Genomic DNA, 22,210 nt, shown 5'->3' on the forward strand with positions numbered 1-22,210 from the left:
AAGAAGACTGTGCATTTATTCTTGGGTGGTTTTGGTGGAGGCTGCTGTGCCTATTTTTCCTAAGTGGACTGAGCTTGCTTAATGTAAGAAAATGATATGTTCCAAAGCATTTAAAAGGATCTGAAAAATGAACAGACCCACAATATGTGCAGAGGGCTTTTATTTCCTTTTACTGAATTTACCAGGAAAACTGCCTATTAAACAAATACAGCAATTTTATCTGTAGAATAAATGCAAAAGCTGGCTTGTTTCTGCATCTGCTCTTGCAATAAGTATGACAGGTGGGTGGATGCTGAGCCCCAACCTAGTATCCATCTGAAATAACATCAGATTCTCCAAGGAAGAGTGATATTAAGAATAGTCTAGCACAGCAGTGGGGATATGGGTGCTGGAGTGAACTATGAGCGTATGCAGAGGCTGAGGCAAGGTAAAGTTTTAGAAGATAAAAATGAGAAGGATCACATCAGATATTTAATAATCCTTGGCCACAATGATTAACAAGAAGAGTGGTGTCAGGTTGAACTGGCAATAGCCAGGCAGGTGTCCTTGTAGAATTACTTTTTGTCCAAGGTCATGATGGACTCTGCAAGCTAGTGGTTCCAGCAGAGTCTTTTGCAATAGTTACATCAGGCAATCGCATGTAAGGACCCTTCCTTCATAACCTCCCTATTTCATTTATCTATCAATTTTTGGTATTAGGGATTGAACCCAGGGGCACTCTACCACTGAGTTATACCCTTAAATACTTTTAATTTTTTTTTTTTTTTTTTTGAGACAGGTTCTCACTGATTTGCTGAGGCTGGCCTTGAATTTGTGATTCTCAAATCTCAGCCTCCTAAGCGGCTAAAATTATAGGCATGTACCACCATGCCTAGCCCAGCTTTATTTTTTATTTTGATTCTACCAACTTTCTCTTTTTTTTTTTCCACACTAGGAACTAGAACATAAAGAACATAGAGGTCTTAATTTTTTTTTTTTAGAAGTGATCCTGCCCCTGAGCTTGTTTCTAAGGAAAGAAAAATCAGCTGGGCACAGTAGCACACACCTGTAATCCCAGCAGCTCAGGAGGCTGGGACAGGAGGATTGTGAGTTTAAAGCCAACTTCATCGATTTAGCAAGGCCCTGAGCAACTCAGTAAGACCCTATCTCTAAATAAAATATCAAAAGGGCTGGGGATGTGGCTCAGTGGTAAGTGCCCCTGAGTTCAATCCCCAGTACCCTCCCCCCACCAAAAAAAAAAAAAAAAACAACTTCACTCACATATATAGTACAGATTATAATAAATGGAGGCCCTGTTAAGTGCCGATGATAGGTATACAAATAAAGCAGATGTGTGTGTAAGTTTAATTGGAGTTTGAAAACTGGTGGTAGATGACCACTTGGAGTGTGTAGTCCTATTGAAATCAGACCAGAGACGTGCAGGGAGAGGCAACTGGTGATGAGGGAGAAAATGATATCACTAATATTCACTCAGTACTTAACTGGGAGGCTCCTCAATTCCCAGGGCCTAATATGCAAAGATGGACTAGATCCCTAGTTTCTGTCTTTGTCATTTCCATTCTAATCACTAATCACCAAAAAGAAATTCACAAGAAGGTATTCGGTTATCTCCCGTCTGAGATAGATGGAATGGAGGAAATATGCAAGGTGTGTGGGAGAGGATTTCTCTAATGGTGAGTCAGAGGAGCCTTCCTGAGGTTGTGGTATTTATGTGGAGCCTTGGGAAGGTGGAGGAGAAAGCCAGTTGCTTTGGAATGGTCTCTGATTACATTAAGCAAGGGAGGAAGTCTGGGGAGGAAATCTATGAAGCTCAAGTGCTCCCCAGATGCTTTTGCTTTAGCTACTGGTGCTCATTCATCTCTCCCTGGGCTTCCTTGCACAACCTGTCCAGCTTGTTTCATGTGTCTTCAGTGCTTAACAAAGAACCAGGCAGAAACCATCGCTAGAATTTGAGTGAGTGAATGCATTTGGGGTTGAGCTTTGCTTGACTTGGAAGTTCCTAGATATCTCAAGGTTGTTGTGACAGTGATTTGAAGGGGATGAACACAGCAGTGGTTTTCAGGATGCATTAAACAGGGACAGCTGGGAAGGACTCTGTCCTCTCTGCCTTGAGCACTGCTGGTTGTCCTGCTAATGCTTTTGTGGCCTGAAGTTACCAACCAGGTTAGGAGGTGGAATGAGAGTTCAGGCCTTTGCCCAACACAGGTGAGTGGACAGGTGGCATTAGCAGACTGGATGGGAAGAACATTAAAACAGCAAGAGCTTTTACAGCCTTGAAACTGTGATGGGTGATTCAGCTGGCAAGCCACTGCTGTCATGCAGTGTGCAGTGCTGGGTCAAGTGTGGCCACCTGAACTGCCTCCTCTGAGAAACTTGAACGATGTGGTCAACTCCCAGGGTCTGGTTAGCTTGCTATTCAGTGAGTTCTTTTTGATCTCACAACTGGGAGGGTTTTCAGTTACAACTAAACTGTAGCTACACAGGTACCCAGTAAGCAATAGTAACTAGAGCTTTGTAGTCAAAAGTCCTGAGTTTCTCTGCTCCAGCCTCTGCTGATTCGTAGGCTGGGAACCTTGGGAGCAGTTACCTACTCTCTTGGAAACTGTTTCCTCCTCTGTACAATGTACTTGTGACACCGGTCAGTTCACTTAACTCTCTGAACTTCAGTTGTTTTTGTAAAATAATTCTATATGTAGCATTTCATATTATCATAAACCAACATAAGCATTAATATGTAATAAAATAATGGTACCATATGAGTTTTAAAGGGGGGTTGTGAGGACAAAATAAAACAATGCTTTTGAGACCCAAATGAGTAACCATTATGATTAGCTTGGAAAATCTTTGGTCATATATATGTTCAAAAGTCTTTTATTATTATTATTATTATTCATATATATGTTCAAAAGTCTTTTATTATTATCATCATCATCATCGTTATCATCATCATCATCATCTGTATGGTGCTGGGGATTGAACCCAGGTTCTTGTGCACACAAGGCAAGCATTCTACTAATTGAGCTATACCCCCAGCCCTCAAAAGCCTTTTTTTTTTTTTGCCATCAGGGTGACTCTCACCTGTAATCCCAGTGATTCCAGGGGCTGAGGCAGAAGATTGCAAGTTCAAGGCCAGCCTCAGGGACTTAGGGAGACACTGTCTCAAAATAAAATGAAAAAGGACTGGATGTGTAGCTCATTGGTAGAGCACGGCTGGGTTCAATCTCCACACACAAACTCGGAAATACCCTATTAAATAAAGATACTGTGTAGGAGAGGGAGATCTTCCCTTTGGTCTCGCAGACTGTCTTACCTAGCTACAAGAAATCAGTAAGATATGAAAGAGATGATTCTCATTTCTGTGTTACCTGTCCTCCACCTGCTGTTTTGCAGGTGTCATCGTGTTTGAAAAGTTTGTGGAGCCTTGATCTTTCCTAGATGAACCATTACCTTTGTTTGCACATTTTATTATGTTTACTCATTAATCCAATACCTATTTACTGAGAATGTTTAAGGCACTAGGTGCTAGATGGTCCCGGAAGGATAAGAAAGGATTTTACAGTGATGACATTAACAGGCAGGATGTCCCCTTGCCCATACTGTTCTGTTTTAGTCATAATCTCAGACTTTCTGGACAGATCCTAAGATTATCTTCATTTTATAGTTGAGTAAGCAGGTTTAGAGAAATGGTCTGATGTCACAAAGCTAGTAAATGACAGTTTCTGGCTGAAACAGGAATTGTGGTCTCCAAAACCCCAGGCTGCTGTTCCTCTACTGGAAGACGCCCCCATCACCCCCTCCCAGCCCTTCTCCTCACCCCGTGGAGAAAACTCTTCTGCTCCCACATTCCTGCTTGCAATGTTACTTGAATAGCATTGCTATGTCACTTTTATGGTAGCACCCGGGAGGCAAGACTGGAAGGGGAGATGAGCAGGAACTGAAGGGAGGCAACTTGGCCAAAGGGGATTTTAGGTTCTTATCAAGATAACAGACCTCAGGGGAAGAGGGACCACCCCAGAATTACCCCTCCCTCCCTGTGGCTGAGCATTTAGTGACAGCTCCTCCTCCATCAGCTCTGTCCATCCATCTCCCTTTTGGTGACTTTTTCCCCCCACACCAACAGGTGGAGGTCAGGTAACACAGGCCTCATGTCCTGGCTCCAGCCTTTGACCTGCTCTGTGACCATGGCAAGTTAGTAACTTCCGTAAGTCACCCTGACTTATCTAAAATTCATTCACTCACAGAGCTGCTCTTTAGCCTACATGAATAAGTCACGGGGATCACAGGGCCCTTACCTAAGTGGGTGGCGTTGGCTCTGCCACATACGTCTCTGATTTGAACATGATCAGTGCCCTTGAACAAGTCCCTTTTACCTTGCTTCGACCTAGGCTCTGCATTTCCATCTGTGTGGCACCAGCTCTAGTAGCGGTCTGTGACAAGATTCCAGGTGTAACCTCAGTATTTGAAATGGACATAGATGTCCCAGTTGCTTTACATTTATTTTAACAAACAGTTGTTCCTCCATTCTCTAAACTCTATTCCTATAAAGTTTTATAATAATAAATCTAAAATCACAAAATTAATCATATACAAATTAATTATACAATTAATGATAATAATTGAATTTCATGAAGTGCTTTTGTTGGGAAAAGTGGGCACTAGACACAAGAGGTTTGTTTTTGAACTGGCAAATTTTGTCACTATATGAAATACTAGAAACCAAACCTGAAATATGGATGGGGAAAAAAAAGATCATGATAGGAATAAAATTTATTCAGGTCTCCTTTGTCTTAGAAAAGCATTTAGAGATCTTTTGTTTATTTTTTAATATTACTTTATTCAAAACTCATTCTTTTCCCCCTTCAAGCCAGAGCCCATTTCCCTTTGCTACCTGGCTCCACTCTTGGCCAATTCGTCACAGCCCACAGAGAGAAAGAATTCTGTCTCAGTGGATTGTCATGATTTATTCTAAGTCCATTTTTTCTCATATTTCAGAAAAAGTGAAGTTTGTCCATAAAGTTATAAAGTATCAAATGGTGGTAGTTCTTTTTTCAAATATATTTTAGTATCTTTTAAAAAATTAATGAACTTTATCTTTTAGCACTGTTTTTAGGTTCACGGAGACTTCCCACATACTGTACCCTCCTGCTGCACCACTGTCAAGCATCCATGTGATTCCTGTGTTGTGATCAATGAGCTAACACTGACCCAGCCTCATCATCTGAAGCCATAGTTTACCTGAGGGCTCATCATGGTGTGTCATGCGTTGTGGGCTTTGACGAAGGTCTCCCTGTTATAACATCCTACAGGACACTTTTACATCTGACCTTTTCTTCTTCTTTTCTTTTCCCCTAGGCTGAGAGTTGTACTATTTCTTTTCTTTCTTTTTTTCTTTTATTTATTTTTATTTTATTTATTTATTTATTTATTTGGGGGAAAAGAAGGGGCTCATGGCTTTGCTAGCAAAGGAGAAACACAGGGGACTCCTGTCCCAAAGGCTGTGATTCTGCTCATCAGCAGGGGGCTTGAGTTGGGGTATTTCTAGCCGCTTGTTACCTCACTTCTCTGCAGGCCCTGCTGCTTTCTTCCCCAGGCCCGGTGACATCCTGGGCCGGGATGGTGTTCAGTCACCCTTGAGGTATTTGTGAGACCAAGCAGCCTGGCTGTCATGGGGACTAGAAAGAGGAATTCTGGGTGGTCTAGGCACCTGCCCACATTGCCCTGGGGACACTGAGCAACACAGGCCAAATCTGGTGATAAAGCCTGATGATGGGACAGACAGGCACCTGGACTGTGATCAGGGACAATCTCACGTGGGGCGGTGGGGAGTCCTAGGCAGGGTTAAGCAGGTAGGGCAGGTCTGATCAGAAAGAGGCTCCAACGCTGTTGTTCTCCCCTCTCTTCAACTCTTTGCTTTTGACAGAAGCACATACCTCTCTCTCTGCGTGTGGTTGGGGGAAGGGCGTGGGCGTAAGAGTAAGCCTTACAAGTTCCTTAATTACTTGTTTTGTTTTGTTTTTTTTTCATATTGTTGATATAGATTTCAGCCAAGTAGGTTACGTAAGGACAAACTGCAGGAATCTTCATTTTTCTACAGCAAAATTATCCTCTTCTGTCTAATATCATGCAACTGACCTCAGAATAGCACACGCGTCCCAACCTGAAAGGATGGGCACTTCTCTCTTTCGAAGGAGCTGAGAGATACCCTGGGAGGCATCCGTTTGGCTCACCCCAGCCCCTCCCTTTGCTAGGCCACCCAGGCAGATATAAGTAGTCATTTGCAAAATGAAAATAATACGTCAGTCAACTACCATCAGTCAACTACTGTGCACAGGTATGGAGTGAGTGGTAATATACTTAAATTCACCAGAACCAGTCATGACAAGAGCTTGTGTGCTCAAGGATCGGTGGCTGTTGTGTTCCATTTTCCCTCCCTCAATATTGCCGTGTGTTCACCACTCAGTACCAGACTCAGTTAACAGGAGAATTTCTGATTGGGTCAGATCAAGCCAAACAGTTCAATAGAGCTAGTCAGAGAAGGTGCCATACCCAGCTCTGTAGTAGCTCAAACCATCTGGTCTCAGGCATTTGGGAAATGTCATAAATAAATAAATAAATAAATAAATAAATAAATAAATAAATAAATAGTTATATCATACTACATGGCACATACCCACGTGCGCATGCCAGCAAATGAAGAGCACCGTGAAATCCAAACCTTTGGTTTCCCTCAATGTGACAACCAAGAAGTGAAGTTCTGAGCATTGATGTCACTGTAAAGTCCTGATCATTTTCTTACCTCCCTGCTTACCATTTCTCTTGGCTTGCCCTGCCTAGTAATATCTTTTGTTAATATTGTTTTGTAACTCTGTGTGTGTGTGTGTGTGTGTGTGTGTGTGTGTGTGTGTGTACTCCAAGGATTGCTCTACCCCTCAGCTACACCTTCAACCCTTTTTATGTTATTTTGAGACAAGGTCTCACTAAGGTTGCCTAGGCTGGCCTTGAACTTGCAATCCTCCAGCCTCAGCCTCCCAAGTCACTGGAATTACAGACCTGTGCCACCATACCCAGCAATTTTGCTACATTTTCAAGATCTTAATGCAAAAGAAGTTCAAATGCAAAGTATATGAATAGTATATGATAGGCAAGGGCCTCTTCTGCCACCTTTTCTCACCCTCTCAAATGTGTATGGTGTCTGTGGTGTCCTTTTAAGACTTTTTTTTTTTCCTGTGAACATTCAGCTGTGCTCATCCACATGTATTTTTCCAAGTTTTTTTTAATGCAGTTATATCATACTACTTGTATTTCTCTGCTGCTTTTTTTTAAAAAAAAAAATTAAAAATCAGGACTTTTGTATTAGTACATACAGTGTTTGGAGCATTCTTTTTAAACAGCTATGTAATGGATAGTAATAAACATCCTTTTGTTTCTTATTTACCCATTCTCTCATTGGTCTCCATTTAAACCATCTCCATTTTTTTCCTAATTACAAATGAATCCACGTACATCTTGCCACACCTGTTCTTGAATACACATGGGTGTTTCTAAAGGCTCTACTCACAGAAGTTATCTTTCTGGATAAAGGTTTCCTGCACAATTTAAATTTTCATAGGAACAGCCATGTGGACCTTTATAAAACATAATGCAACCTTAGAGTAACGCTAATAACATTCTCAAGTGTTTGAAAATGTTGACCCCTCCTCAGTTAAAAAAGAGTTCATGGTTGCTCCCACTTCTGTGAGTGTTTCAGGTTTTACCTTCTGAGTTGCCCTCAGATGTTCTGACAAGAATGAAAATGAGTGACTCGTCAGTTTTCTTCTAATGTGAACCTTCAAATTGCCCAAAGCATTTGGATGTCAGTGAGCCCAGTGAATTCTAGAGTCTCAATGTGAAAGTAGATGAACCATACAAAGGAGGTTTCCTGAATGACCCTTCTTCTAGAAATGCAAATCAGAATGTGCCAGATGGCTTTAAGTCCATCCATGGCTTTCATAGTGCCCAGAATGAAATCCAGGCCCCTTACTGTGGCCTGTTGGCCTGAGCAACCTGGCCTCTATTGATATGGACCTCACTTCTTATCACTCTAGCAGGGACTCTTCCAGCCACACAGCTGGGTGTTTACTTTCCTAAATACATGGAGACCTGTTTGCATTGGAGTGGAGTTTTTCAGACTCCCTGACTGCTAACCTGTGCAGAAACACACAGTTTCTCCAGACTCAGCCACACGTGCCTATTTGTATGTGTGTATCTGAAACTAAACTCTCACCAAACAACTTCCACTTGTACCATAATGGATGCTAGTTTCCTCTGTTCTGATTTACTCTACTCAGTTTCATTTGGGGGAGGGGAAAACCTTCTTAGTATCCACTAGACTGATCTTACAGTTTACTAATGCAAGGCCCAGGGTTTGCAAAAATGTCACCAGATTCCCTCCCACTGAAGACTGAGGTCTTGGCTACTCTGCAAGCCTTCCATGTCTCAGCATAAGTATTGCCTCCTTTGCTGTTCTATCCCACTTTGTTATTCTATCACAACATCCTGTTTATTTCCTTTATTACAATTGACAAAATTGGAATCATCTAGCCACATAACTTTTCTTATCCTTTATTGTTTGTCTTTCCCAAAGAGACTAAAAAGAAGGATCTTGTTTGCTTTGAGCACCACATATAAGATAGTACCTGGAAAATAGTAAGTGCTCAATAAATGCTTATGAATGAATAAAGAGATGCCTTTTTTTTTTTTTTTAACACACTGAGATTTTTGGTTCTCCTCCATTTCACAGTCTGGCACATTCCATACACCCTGCTGCTTTTGATCACAGAAATTTTTCTCAGTAAATTTTTTAACCAGGATCTCCCTGGTTCTCTCCCTCTAAATAAGATATCAAAAGGTGAAAATGCATATTCTATTTCCAGAGGCAGTGTGTGTGGTGGTGTAGTAGGGACTGCAGGCCAGATTGCTTGGATAGTGGGATTCACCTCTTCATCACAGATGACTTGGAATGAAGTGAATGAAAAATTAAAGAAATGTACAAGTTGTTTGCTTCAAGAAAAAAAAAAACAAAACAGAACCAATATCTAAATAGAACTTTGCATTTCACCTGAGAGTTTCCTAAATGTCTAACCTCTACAATACCCTTATGGAAAAGGGTAGAAGATTTCAGTCATAACAACAGTGCTCATTGAGGTTGGTCTTGGTGCCAGGTCCTATCACTTCATCTCATATTCCCCAAAATAGCCCTGCAAGGGTCCCCATGTTAAAAGAGCTGCCAAAGGAGATGTAGTGAGAAGGTGGCATAACCACTAAAAAGTGAGATTGAGATCCAAAAACCAGTTTTTCTGTCTTCTAATTATGTGAAGATGATGTAGTAGACAAAATAATACCCTCCCTGAAAATGTCCACATTTGAATTCCCAGAATTTGTGAATCTGCAAACTTACATGGCAAAAAAAAAAAAAAAAAATACTGTCTATATAATAATTAAAGAAATACTCTCTTCTCTGCAGATTTGCTGCTCCTAGATGGTTCATAAAAATGGAGACATATGATGTGTGGCCTGTTGGCATGTTTTTAAGGTTTGTCCATGTTGAAGCACATGTCACCACCTTGTTCATTTCTATGACTGAATACTGTTCTATTCTGAGTGCATACCACATTTTGCTTATTCATTTGTTTATTGATGGGCATTTGGATTATTTCCACCCTTGGAGCATTGGGAATAATGATGCCGTGAACCATTGGCATCCAACTATCTCTTTGAGCTCTTGTTTTCCATTGTTTGGGGAATATACCTAAAAGTGAAATTGGTAGATTGTATGGCGAGTCTATGTTTAACTTTTTGAATATTGCCCGAGTGTTTAGCAAAGCAGCTACACCATTATTTTCACCATTTTTCTTAAGGAATTCTAATATGTAATGCTTTTTGTTTTCTTAAACTGAACATACTGTCAGATAATTTTAACACTTTTTTGACAACTCTATTTGGTTATTATTAATTAAGATCAATGATAAGTTCAATTTTGTTAGCTTTTTATTTTGGGAGCAAACAGTATAATGATGATGTTAATGATAATAAGAATATTCACCATTATACAGCATGTAAAAGTACAAGATCCGGTTATAAACAATTTCTATATGGAAATTTATTTAACCCTGGAGAAAACTGTAAGAGTTAGGTAGAAGTGTTTATTATTTCTCTCTTCATCTCACAGTTAGTATAATACAAGCACAGCAAATTTATATAACTTCAATATATTCATATAAATTCAGTGTTTTCATATGAAATCCATTATGTCTGTCATAAGACAAATATTCTCAGTGTTTGGTTCCTGAAACAACAATGCCAATATTATCTGAGAATTTTTTTGGTGAGTTAAGTTCTTGAGCCAGGCCCGGAGCTATTGAATCACAGACTCTATAGGAGTATCCTCCCGACATCTGATTTAAGCCCTCTAGGAAGCCTTCTAGAAGTCCCGATGCAGCTGAAGTTGCAGAAACATTGCCTTAAGAGACATCCTTATGGGGTTAAGTTTGCCAGATAAAATACAGTACACACAGTCATTTTAATTTTAGAAAACCTATAAATATTTTTTTTCACTACAGGTCTATCTTGGGTACTGCATCCTATAGTTTTATTTACTGGTGAATGTGCCACATTTCATTGCAAGGATTTGGCAATTGTTTTAGATCTTTCTTTCCAATTTTTTTTGTAAAGGGCTTGAAAGAGTGAACTAACAGTCTATGCTGCATCAGGCTCTCAGTGCACTGAAGAAATGATAAAGCCCAGGATGGAGGTCAGGCTTTGGAAGATGGTATGCAGAACTAGTAGAAGAGGCTAAGAATGTGGGGAAGGGGAGGGGCAATCAAAGTAAAGGGATGTTTCAAATTGATGAAGATCCTTTGTTAAGTGCTTACTGTGCTTTGTTGAAGCCCAAACTCAGCTGAGGATCTGGAGTACCTAGAATGAGTAGAACTCTGAGAAGCTCAAGCTGGGAGGGGAGAGGAGGCTCTCTGCACTGGGGACAGAAGGAATATGTGGGTATGCAGGGAGTGTGGCCCTGCACTATGACTTCTTGGCCTTTCCCTGGGGACATAGCAAAGTCACAGAGAGTGGCTTCATGAGGTCCTAGAGACAGGATCCTACAGTATGTGTGTCCTGATTTGCCAAAAATCTCCATGTGCCATAAGAAGGGAAGTTTCAGGGATATAAGACCTGAAGGTGACCAAGATTCAGAGACCTCCCCAAAACCTTGGTTGCGGATAGGGTGCCAGAGAAGAAATATAGACTTTTCTTTCATCTTGGAAACCTTGGAGTTTGAACTGTGAATTCAGTTGCCTAATGAAAATAACATGCGTGATAATTCTTGCCCTTATGAGTATATGGTCTGAGGTTCACAGATGCCCTGCCTCCATCCGACCTGCTACTGTCCCAGGTCCTGTGGCTATCAAGTTTGACAGGGCAGTGTGGACCACCAGTATTAGAAAATGAAATTTTGAAAGTTTTAATGGACTCTTAAAAATCTCTATCTATGATTAAATTAGAAGTAAAGAAAAGTTTTGTTGGGAGGGGAAAATACACATACGCTAATGTTCTATTGTATGGCTGGATTTGTGTTGAGCTTTTACACACTGACACATGAGCAAAGTCAGTTGCATGATTTCATGTTACAAATGGAAAACTGAGAGCTAGAGGTGATTAGCCATTCTCCCACTGTCTACTGGGACTGTCATAACAAAGGCCCACAACCAGAGCAGCAGGCACCACAGAAATTCCTTCTCTTATTGTTATGGTCTGGATGTGAGATGTCCCCCAAAAGCTCACGTGTGAGACAATGCAAGAAGGTTTGGAGGAGAAATGATTGGGTTATAGCCATAACCTAATCAATGCATTAAACCCTGGTGGGATTAACTGAGTGGTAACTGGAGGCAGGTGAGGTATGGCTGGAGGAGGTGAGAATTGGGGCATGGCTATGGGGTATATATTTGTATCTGGCGAGTGAAGATCTGTGTCTCTCTGCCTCCTGATTATCGTGTGAGCTGCTTCCCTCTGCCTCACTCTTCCACCATGATGGTCAGCCTCACCTCAAGCCCTGAGGACCGGAGCCAGCCTTCTATGGACTAAGACTTCCTCAACTGTAAGCCTTCAAATCAACTGTTCGTCCTCTACAGTTGTTCTGGTTGGGTCTTTACGTCATAGCAGTGAAAAAGCTGACTAAAACACACCTGGTTCTGGAGGCTGATGTCCAAGATCAGGGTATTGGCAGGGCTGGTTTCTTCTGGGGCCTGTCAGCTTGGCTTGTAGATGGTCATCTTCTCACGGTGTGTTCACCTAGCCTTCCCTCTGTACATGTCTGAGTCTAAACATCCCCTTCTTATAGATACACCAGTTGCATTGGATTAGCACCCACCCTAATGACCTGATTTAACCTTAATTGCATCCTTAGATCTCCAAATATAGTCACATTCTGAGAAATTCATCACATGAATTTGGGAGACCGCACCTGAGCCTATCGCAGGCTGGTCCTAGAATCCAGAATTTCAAACTCCAATGTCCTGTTTGATTTAGGGGAAACGTTCCCATTTGATTCCATCTGCTTGTTATTTCCTTCTGACAAGTGTGTATTCTCTCGGCCGCTCGTGTACCAATGAGTATTTCCTGAAAACCTACTGTTTTGTCAGGCATTATTTTTAGTACTGGGGTCAGGGCTGTGGAAAGTGTGGGCAAAGATCCTATTTCTGTATGAGTCATCTCCTCTAGCCAGGAGATGGTTAGAAAATGAACCAACAAGAGAATATTGGGTAAGTGTTACACAGAAAATTCAAACAGTGACTTACACAATATATTCACTTCATCATTAGTCATCCGAAAGGGGTAGGCGTTTTCACGAAAATGACATTTAAGCTCAGATATAAACAATGAGAAGAGACAGCCAGGTGATGTCCTGTGAGGAAAAGAATTCAAGGAGGACAAAACCCAAGTACCTTGAGATGATGTGTTCAAGGACCTCAAATGAATTGGGTATGAGAGAATGGCCTGAAAATGTATAGGCAAGTGCTAAGATTCTTCCTCATTTCAGGTTTTGCCAATATGCATCCCGATAAATTAACTCACCTAATTGTGAGGACTCCTCATAAGTTGAACGATGATAAAACTTATGAGTTAAGTGATTTTCCTGTGGTCACAAAGTCAGTAGCAGCAGACCTGTGCAGAACTGTGTTTTTACACTGCAGGTTTCTCTATGGTATTGAGAAATCAATTTAGATTGTTGTAACCATTTTTGTGTTTTTATTTATTTATTTTTATCTTTTTGGTAATGAAATTGGGTAAGAAAATATCAGAGAGCATCATAAATATCTTAGCATAGTGGATAAAACTTTTATTATTACTTTATCTGATAAAGTCAGGAAGGTACCTCCCTCTTTACAAATACCTCAGTGTTTGCAGGGTCAGGAAGTAAAATGTATTTGTGAGGGTCAAGGTTAACGAGATAGGGAAACAACATACCTCCAAGAGAACACAGATTTCCACTTGCTTTGCTTTCCTTCTAAATCTCCAGCACTGGTCACATATTCAATACACATTTGTTGGGGAAAGAAGGTTGCCGGAGAACATTCCCTATAGGTATCTGGGTTCCTTGGCAGTGTTGAAATTTCATTCTAAACAAAATATGAGAAGCCATTGAAAGGGTCTCGTGCAAAGGGTTCAACTTGATCTAATTTGTGATTTTAAAATCCCATCTTCCTTACTAGGGGTTTATTTTGGGTAAGAGGTGTAATAATGGAAATGAAGGGCTTCTTAGATAGCCCTACAATTGTTAAGAATAACTTGTGATAGGATAACCACAGAGAAATAAAGTAGAGGGATTTGAGATACATGCTCTACACGCAGATGAACTATGGTACTGAGGAGGGTTCCAGAGAGAAGGTAATTAAAGAATCAAAGATGATTGTTGACTTAATAAAGTCAAGCTATAGGGAAGAAATTAGCTTGAGGGTAAAGAGGTTGATATTGCAGAGAAGGGGAAGATTTAGGGGTTCAAGCATGAAGGGAATGGATGATCTCAACAAAAAAAATGTTCTCCAAGTATGTGGTGTGTCCTCAACCCAGGCTAATAACACATTAGGAAAATACTAACTCTGTCCAGAAGTATAGATTCGACTTCAGTAGTTGTGTGATTGTTGGAAAAATTAAAAAGCCCAGAAGTAACCTTAGAGTAATAAAGACCATTTGATACATTTAACTATAGGATGCGGTTAGGGGAAGAGCACATTTGGGCCACCTTGGTTGTCTCCAGCAGAAAAGATAACATTCATTTGTAAAATGATGTGTTTCCAAATCATGATTCTTGAGTTATCACATTTGATCTTTGTGCCCTCTCCTTACGATATTATTATTATACTCCTTGAATATGCGTTGGAGCTCAGGAAGGGAAAATCAAATGTGTATTGAGCATATATTTTATACTAGACCTAATTCTTGAAACTTTTGAATGCTATTTCATTTAATCATCCATGTAGTCTGGGAAGTTGTCATTGCCATTCTCATTATACAGATGTCACTCCCGTTGTATAGATGTCACTCCCATTGTACAGATGTCATTCCCACTGGACAAAGTCACTGAGCTGTGAACAGACCAACCAGGGTTTGGTTCCCAGTTTTCTGACTCCTGGTCTGATGCTCCACATGGACTGCAATTACTTCCTTTTATTTTTTCTTTACCAATTTCCTAGACTTGATCTTTTATTTTTTTCCATATTTTATTGGTGTATTACAATTGTACCCACTGGTGGGATTCATGTTACACATTCGTAGGGGCAACAAATGTAACAACATAGTTTGGCCAATGTCATTTTCTAGTATTTCCCCCATATCCCAGTGATTTCTAATAGTCACCCCCTCTTTTCTATGTCCCAAATCTCAGAATTCCAAGGGCTTCTCTTTAAAGTTTTGCCCTGCTGTTGAAAGTTGAAAAGGTGGAATTCAACTGAGATCTTTTTCAGTGGTTCCCGTTACTCTGAAAAATGGGTTGATGGGGTCAAGAGACTTAACTACCCAACTGAGGGATGACAAAGACCATGGACCTTTCTATAGATTAGATCGTGAATGTTCCCCAAAGACCTGTGTGCTGAAGATCTGATACATAGTCAGTGGTGTTCCTGGGACCTTTAGGAGGTGGGGACTAGAGGAAGGAGTTTAGGTCTTTGGGGGAGTGGGCCCTTGGAGGGAATTTTGCTATCCTGGCCTCTCCTCTTTCTCCTTGCTTTCAATGAAGTGAGTAGATTGCTCCACCATATGGTTGCCACCATGATATGTTATCTCACCACAGATCTAAGATATGGGGCCAACAAATCATGGACTGGAGCCTCTGAAAACACGATCCAAATTAAATGCTTTTTAAGTTGATTGTCTCAGGTAACTTGTTACAGTAATGGCATGCTGACTCACACAGATTTCTGCTTGCAAAAGGCTGTGGATTTCTTAAAATGTTTTATTTGGGCTTAATTTTAAGCTTGTTTGAATAAGCATAGTGCAAAGAATGTCTGTCTATTCTTTATGCCAATCATGATTTGTTAACATCATTCCATTTGTAGAGCGTAAGTGGGATCAATGTTTTCAGCACCATTCTTACTCAAGGATCCTACACATCTAGTAGCTTTTTTAATTTCTCATTTGCATTGCCTTATGGTCAGCACCCTTATTCATTCTTTACCATCCATGTTCTCAAGTTAAGTTTTTTTTTTTTCAGAATTTCCTTCTCACATTGTGACTAAAAAGTCTGGTTGTCCCTGACTTGGGTTGGATTAGGATCACTGTTCTATTTCTTATTAGCTGTTGTAACTTTTGGAGACATAGTTATTTCATTTGAAAAATGCAATAACAGCTCCCGGAGTGTGAATGAAGTTCCATGACATCAGGTGAGATGGTGTAGTGATTGCAGTAGACAGCATGCTTCTCTTCCTTCCAAATTCCTGTAATAAAATTGTGCCCACCAAGGAGATGGTGTTAAGGGATGGAATGTTTGGGAAGTGGTTAGGTCATGAGGCCAGGTCCCTCCTGAATGGGATTAGTGACTTGGCAAAAGGAACCCCAGAGGGTTCTCTTGCCCCCTTTGCTCCATGTGAGGGTCCAACTAAATGTCAGCAGTCTGCAGTCCAGAGGAGGGCCTTCACCAGAACCCAGTCATGCCAGCTCTTTGATCTTGGATTTATGCCTTAGGAACTGTGAAAAAGAAATGTGCGTGTGTGTGTGTGTGTGTGTGTGTGTGTGAGAGAGAGAGAGAGAGAGAGAGAGAGAGAGAGAGAGAGAGAGATGCTGAGGCTGGCTTCAAATTGCAATATTCCTGCCTCAGCCTCCAGAGTTGCTGGGGTTATAGGCATATACCACTCACTGCCCCTAACTCCAGCCCTATTTATTATATTGTATTTTATTTTATTTTCTCACAGGGTCTCACTACCTCAATCTCATGAGCTTTTCACTTCAGCCTTCTGAGTAGTTTGGATTATAGGTATTTACCACTGTGCCTTACTGTGTGTGTTCTTGTGGCTTTTCTTTCTTTTTTTAAGAAGCCACCTAGTGTGTGCGACTCATTACAGCAATATTTCATTACCACAATGGCCCTTTTTCCATCACAACAATGAAATACTGAGACAGGATGAGATTATAAAGAAAAGAGGTTCATTTGCTCACAATCTGGCAGGTTCAAGGGGAAGGCACTGGCCTTAGCTCAGCTCCAGTGAGAGTCGTCTTGGCTCCTTCACACTGTGGTGGAGCACAGGTGACTGAGGAAGAGAGCATCGCTAGAAACAGGAAGCCAGAGAGTAAGTGGGGTCCCACAGCAATGGACTAAGGACTTCCCATTAGGCACCAGCTCCCAATAGTTCTGCACCACTTCCTAGTACCACCACCCACCGTGGGGCCAAGCTTCCATCCCTTAAACCTTGAGGGACAGACAGCATAGAAGCCCTAGCATAGCCCAAATAGGCCAACAGAGTGACAGAACCAGACACAGAGCACATCCCCCTAGAAGTGCAAACCCACTTGCAAAGCCCCTACTGAGCCTGTTACATTTGTAGCGATGTACTTGCTAATCCAAGAGTGCATTTCCACGCCATCTAGCAATGGCTGCTCCCGTGAAGTCTACCCTTCATCCCCAGAGCACCCCAATCTTACAGGTCATCCAGCCTCTCCCATATGGTCCTGTGGATATTCTCACAATCTGACAAACCAGCACACGCCTGTGGATCTCAGCCTCCAGGCCCCTGCTGCTGCTGTGTATAGCATTTTGATAGGTTGATACCTGCAGGAAAATGTTCATATCAAGGCTGAATATTAACTTAGTGAGTATAAACACTAATTCCTTTGTTTACAAATGTGGAAGAAGCTGAGGGAGGGAATCAGGTAACTGTGTTCAAGGTCACACAGCTTATAATGACTTAATCCTGTTTAACTTCCAAAACCACGTCCAGTCTCCTTGGATTCAAAGGACTTGTTTCCAAACCTGGTGACCTTGGGTTGAAGATGTCACTGGTTAGAGGAGGAACAGAGGGAGTATAGAAGGATAGTTTTGGCTTCCTTGCCTACCTAGGCTTTGAAAAGTACCTAGACAGAGAAATGTTCCTTGTCTTTTTGTTCCGGGAAAATAGTCAAGCTTACTGGTCAACTTTAGGCCAGAGATCAGACTTAACTGGTTAATTATTCACAGAGTTTAAACAGCTGAGACAAGTCAGAAGTACAAAGCTAACAGAACAAACTTTTGGAAAATAACTTTTTGAAGCAGAACATACAGATATTCTAAGAGATGGAATGTGAGCCAACGGAAAGGAACATGACCCCGGAGCCAGGAGGGCTCCTCTCACCAGCTGCGCATTATTAGACAAGTCATGTGATAAGTCACCTCTACTTGGTCACTGGGAAAATGAGGATAATTATCTTGAGGAGAAATTTAGTCAGATACAAGAGGTGCCCAGTTCTGAGCTCAATGCCTGGCACCAGGAGTTGAGAGCTAACATATTTTCTGACTTGGAATAGGACAGAGAACAAACCAGTCACTGTGATTCAGCATCTCAGAGGCTCCTGGCAATCCAGGAGTTAACCCTTACATTGCTGAATTGTGGGGCAAGGATTCTGTCATTTACGGCCCAGTATGGGAATCATTTAGTAGCTATATCCACATGTCTGGCTGAAAAGCAACCCTGCCCATCAACAGAAGAAAGTGCTCAGCCAGGCTGGGGGTGGTGGCAGATGCCTGTAATCCCAGAGGCTCAGAAGCCTGAGGCAGGAGGATTGCAATTTCAAAGCCAGCCTCAGCAACTTGGAGAGGCCCCAAGCAACTCAGAGAGACCGTGTCTCTAAATAAAATACAAAAAGAGCTGGGGATATGGCTCAGTGGTTGAGTGCCTCTGGGTTCAATTCCCAGTACCCCCAATAAAAGAAATGCTCAGTCATCATATGATGAAAAAGGAATTGGTTTGTTTCCAATAGTTCAGAAGAAGTAAAGTGAACATAGAAACCTTCTCCTTCTTCCCTCCCATCCTCAGTCGACAGAGGTAAAAATTAATAGCTGGAAATTAGCCATTTCACCTCCCTTCCTTTCAGATCAACAGAATTATAATAATGGCTGTTTATCATGTGTCTATATGTCTGGGGGTATTTTAAGCCTCCTGTATGGACCACACATATTAGTTAATCTCCATGACAGAACTGTGCAGGAGTTATTGGGTCTCTTCCTGCTTCTCTCTTTGCTTCCTCAACACCGTCAGGTGGTAGGCCCTGCCCACCATGTGCTTCCAACATGACGATGTGCCTTGGCACAGGAACAAAAGTGACAGGGCCAACTGGACCACAGGACTGGAACCTCTGAAACCTCAAGCCACAGTAAACCTTTCCTCTCTAAATTGCATTTGTTCAGGCATTTGGGATGGTAGTACACAGTTGACCAATACACTCTGTTTTATGCTTGCATAGCATTTCTTGAAATGGATGTATCATAGTTTATCCAACTTATTCTTTTTTTTTAATTTTTATTGTTGGTTGTTCAAAACATTACATAGTTCTTGACATATCATATTTCATACATTTGATTCAAGTGGGTTATGAACTCCCATTTTTACCCCGTATACAGATTGCAGAATCACTTCGGTTACACATCCACTTTTTTACATACTGCCATACTAGTGTCTGTTGTGTTCTGTGGCCTATCCTATCCTCTACTATCCCTCCTCCCCTCCCCTCCCCTTCCAACTTCTCTCTCTACCTCTGGGATATTGAAGTTGTTTAAATCTGTCCTAATAGTCATGGTTACACTGAACATCTTTGTATATTTATCTTTGAAGTCTTAACTTTTATTTGATGTCTCCTTTGTGCCCGGTAGTCTAAGTACCTCTTTACAAACATTTTGTTATTTAATGTTCCATGAGATGAGGAGTTATCCCTCTTTCAGGTGAGGATATTGAGACTCCGAGTAGTTAAGTAATCTGCTCAAGGTCCGAGTGACAGTGAATGGTGGAGTGTGGAGTTGAACTTGGTCTCCCTGACGCTAGAACCTCTATTATCACTATCATCAAGGAACCAGCACTGCTGTCTATGAAAATACCCACGAGGAATTCTTATGTCCACAGGATTCTTCTTCTAATGCCATACCCCTTTATACTTTTTTTCTTGTGTATTAATCTCATGAAGACTCTGTAATTTTACCTATAAAATAGGAATAATGATACCAACTGTTACGAACTGAATTGTATCCCCTACAAAATTCATATATAAAAGCCCCAATCCCCAAGGTGATTGTTTTGGGAAGTGGGGTCTTTGGAAAGTTATTCGGGTTAGATGGGCTCTTTAGGATGGAGCTCTCATGATGAGAGCAGTGCTTTTATAAGAAGAGAGACCTTGCTTGCTCATGCCTCCTGCCTCTGCCTTCCTGCCATGTGAAGACTTGGTCAGAAGCAGGCTCCTGCATTCTGGGAAGACGGTCCTCACTGGAACCTGACCTTGCTGTTCCTGTGATCTTGGACTTCCAGTTTCCAGAACTAGAGAAACAAGTTCTACTCTTGAAGCTGCCCAATTGATGATATTTTTTTTACGACAGTCAGGGAAGACTGACATACCTACCTTATAAAATTATTATAAAGATAAACAGAAATGACAGAACAGTTTCTAACATTAGTTACAGAGTTAGACCATCCAGGCACCGTTCTAAGAGGGTCACATGCACCTTAGTTTCCTAAAACTACTGTGACACACTACTACAAACTGGGTGACTTAACACAACAGAAATGTGTTCTCTTACAGGTTTGGAGATTAAAGTCCAAAATGAAGGTGTTGATAGGGGCACACTTCCTTAGAAACCTGTGAGGGGGCTTGTTGCTTGCCCCTTTCTAACTCTTGGCTTGTGGTAGCATCCCTCGATCTCTGTTACCATTGCCATATAGTACTGTCCTTGTGCATCTTGAGTTTTCACCCCACCATATTCTTATTAGGATACCAGTAATATTGGAAGAAGGGCTGATACATTCTAGTATAGCCTCAGTGTAGCTAATGGCATCTGCAATGATCCTGTTGCCAAAGATCACATTCTGGGATAGTGGGCATTAGTCAACATCTAATAAAACATCAACACATAACAACACATATTACGTTATTCAATCTCCATGGCAACACAATGAAGCAGATTTTTTTTACTGTATTTCTATTATTATTATTCTGTTTTAAAGATGAAGACACTGGGGTTCATACAGTTCACATAACTTATCTAAGAGCACAGAGTAGCCTAAGGAAGAATATATTCTCCTGCTTCTTGGCTAACAGAAGTTGGGGAGTATAGAAAGCACTCAGAAAAAAAAAATGAGTTTGTTCTTTTTGTTTGTTTGTTTATGCTATTTTGAAACGCCTCAGAAAGGACCATGAATCCTTGAACAGAGGTTAGCAAATTTTACAGATAGATAGTAAATTTTTTAGGCTTTGCAGAAGATTCATGCAGTCTCTGTTGCAGCTTCTAAACTTTGCCATTGGAGCATGAGATCGGCCAAAGATAATATGTTAGTGTGTTAGTTATACTCATCACTGTGACCAAATGCCTGAGAATAATAAGTTGAAAGAGGAAAGGTTTATTTTGACTCATGGTTTTGGAGATTTCAGTGCATGGTCAGATGGCTCTATTGCTTTAAGGATAGTAGTGAGGCACAAACATCACGCTAGACGGACATGGCAGAGGAAAGCTGTTCACCTATGGCAGCCAGGAAGCCCAGAGAGTGGAAGGAGCTAGGGCAAGACACAGTCCCCAAGAGCAGGTCCTCAAGGACCTACTCTTTACAACTAGGTTCCATCACCTACAGTTTCTACCACCTCCCAAAAGTCTATTGGGCTCTGAATCCCTTGGTGTAATCCATTAATGAGCTCAGAGCACCCATGATTCAATCAGTTTCCAAATCCTCACCTCTGAACATTAGAACCCTAAGACATGCTGGGTGCCATGGCACATGTCTGAAATCCAAAGTACATTGGAAACACTGCATTGGGAACCATATTTTCAATACATGAGCTGTTGGGGAACGTTCTAATAAGCATTGTATGTATAAAAATAGATGGTGGCTGGACTTAGCTTTCAGGCCTGTAGTTGGCCAGTATTCACCCTAGAATCTTTTAATACCTACAGAACCTAAGATTCACCTTTCCCTGAGTGGCTAGTAGATTTGATTATTTCCTGTTCTTCACTCCTTCCCTCTGCCCTGTGACCTTGCAGTGAGCTATGGTGAGCTAAGTCTATTTCTCTAGCCCATTTATTGTCAACCGACAGAATGTTAGCCAAGGCCACAAGAGGATTTTCTTTCTCTGCTTTGTTTGAGTCTTTCTTTCCCATGATCCTCCATGAGAAGAGCACACTCTGGAAGCTGCTGGCCCCAGAGGAATGTGGACACAGGTAGTAAAGACCTGCACCCAAAGAGAAGACTGGAGTCTGATGTCTACCCAAATGAAGCTGACTCATGAGTGGGAAACAGATATTTTAAGTCACTGAATTGTGGGATGATCTGTTACTCAGCATGAACCAACCAATGTCAAAGAAAACAGACCCATCCTTGGAACTGGCCTTTCTGTGGAAGATACTCATGATACTATGGAAGTATCATTTCAGGATTTGAACCAATTCATAAGGAAGCACCACTCTAGTGGGTCATGCTTATAATCCTGCATTCCTCTTCAATACAAACAGAAACCCTAA

The 22,210-nt window shown here is 41.3% G+C and overlaps 1 protein-coding gene across 1 annotated transcript in view; it reads left to right on the top strand.

Moving 5' to 3' along the window:
• The window catches only part of Lratd2 (LRAT domain containing 2), a 55,863-nt gene that overhangs the window by 6,361 nt on the left and 27,292 nt on the right, over positions 1-22,210 (top strand). The window lies entirely within an intron of this gene.

This window comes from Urocitellus parryii, chromosome 7 (assembly GCF_045843805.1).
Source record: "Urocitellus parryii isolate mUroPar1 chromosome 7, mUroPar1.hap1, whole genome shotgun sequence".
Lineage (NCBI taxonomy): Eukaryota > Metazoa > Chordata > Mammalia > Rodentia > Sciuridae > Urocitellus > Urocitellus parryii.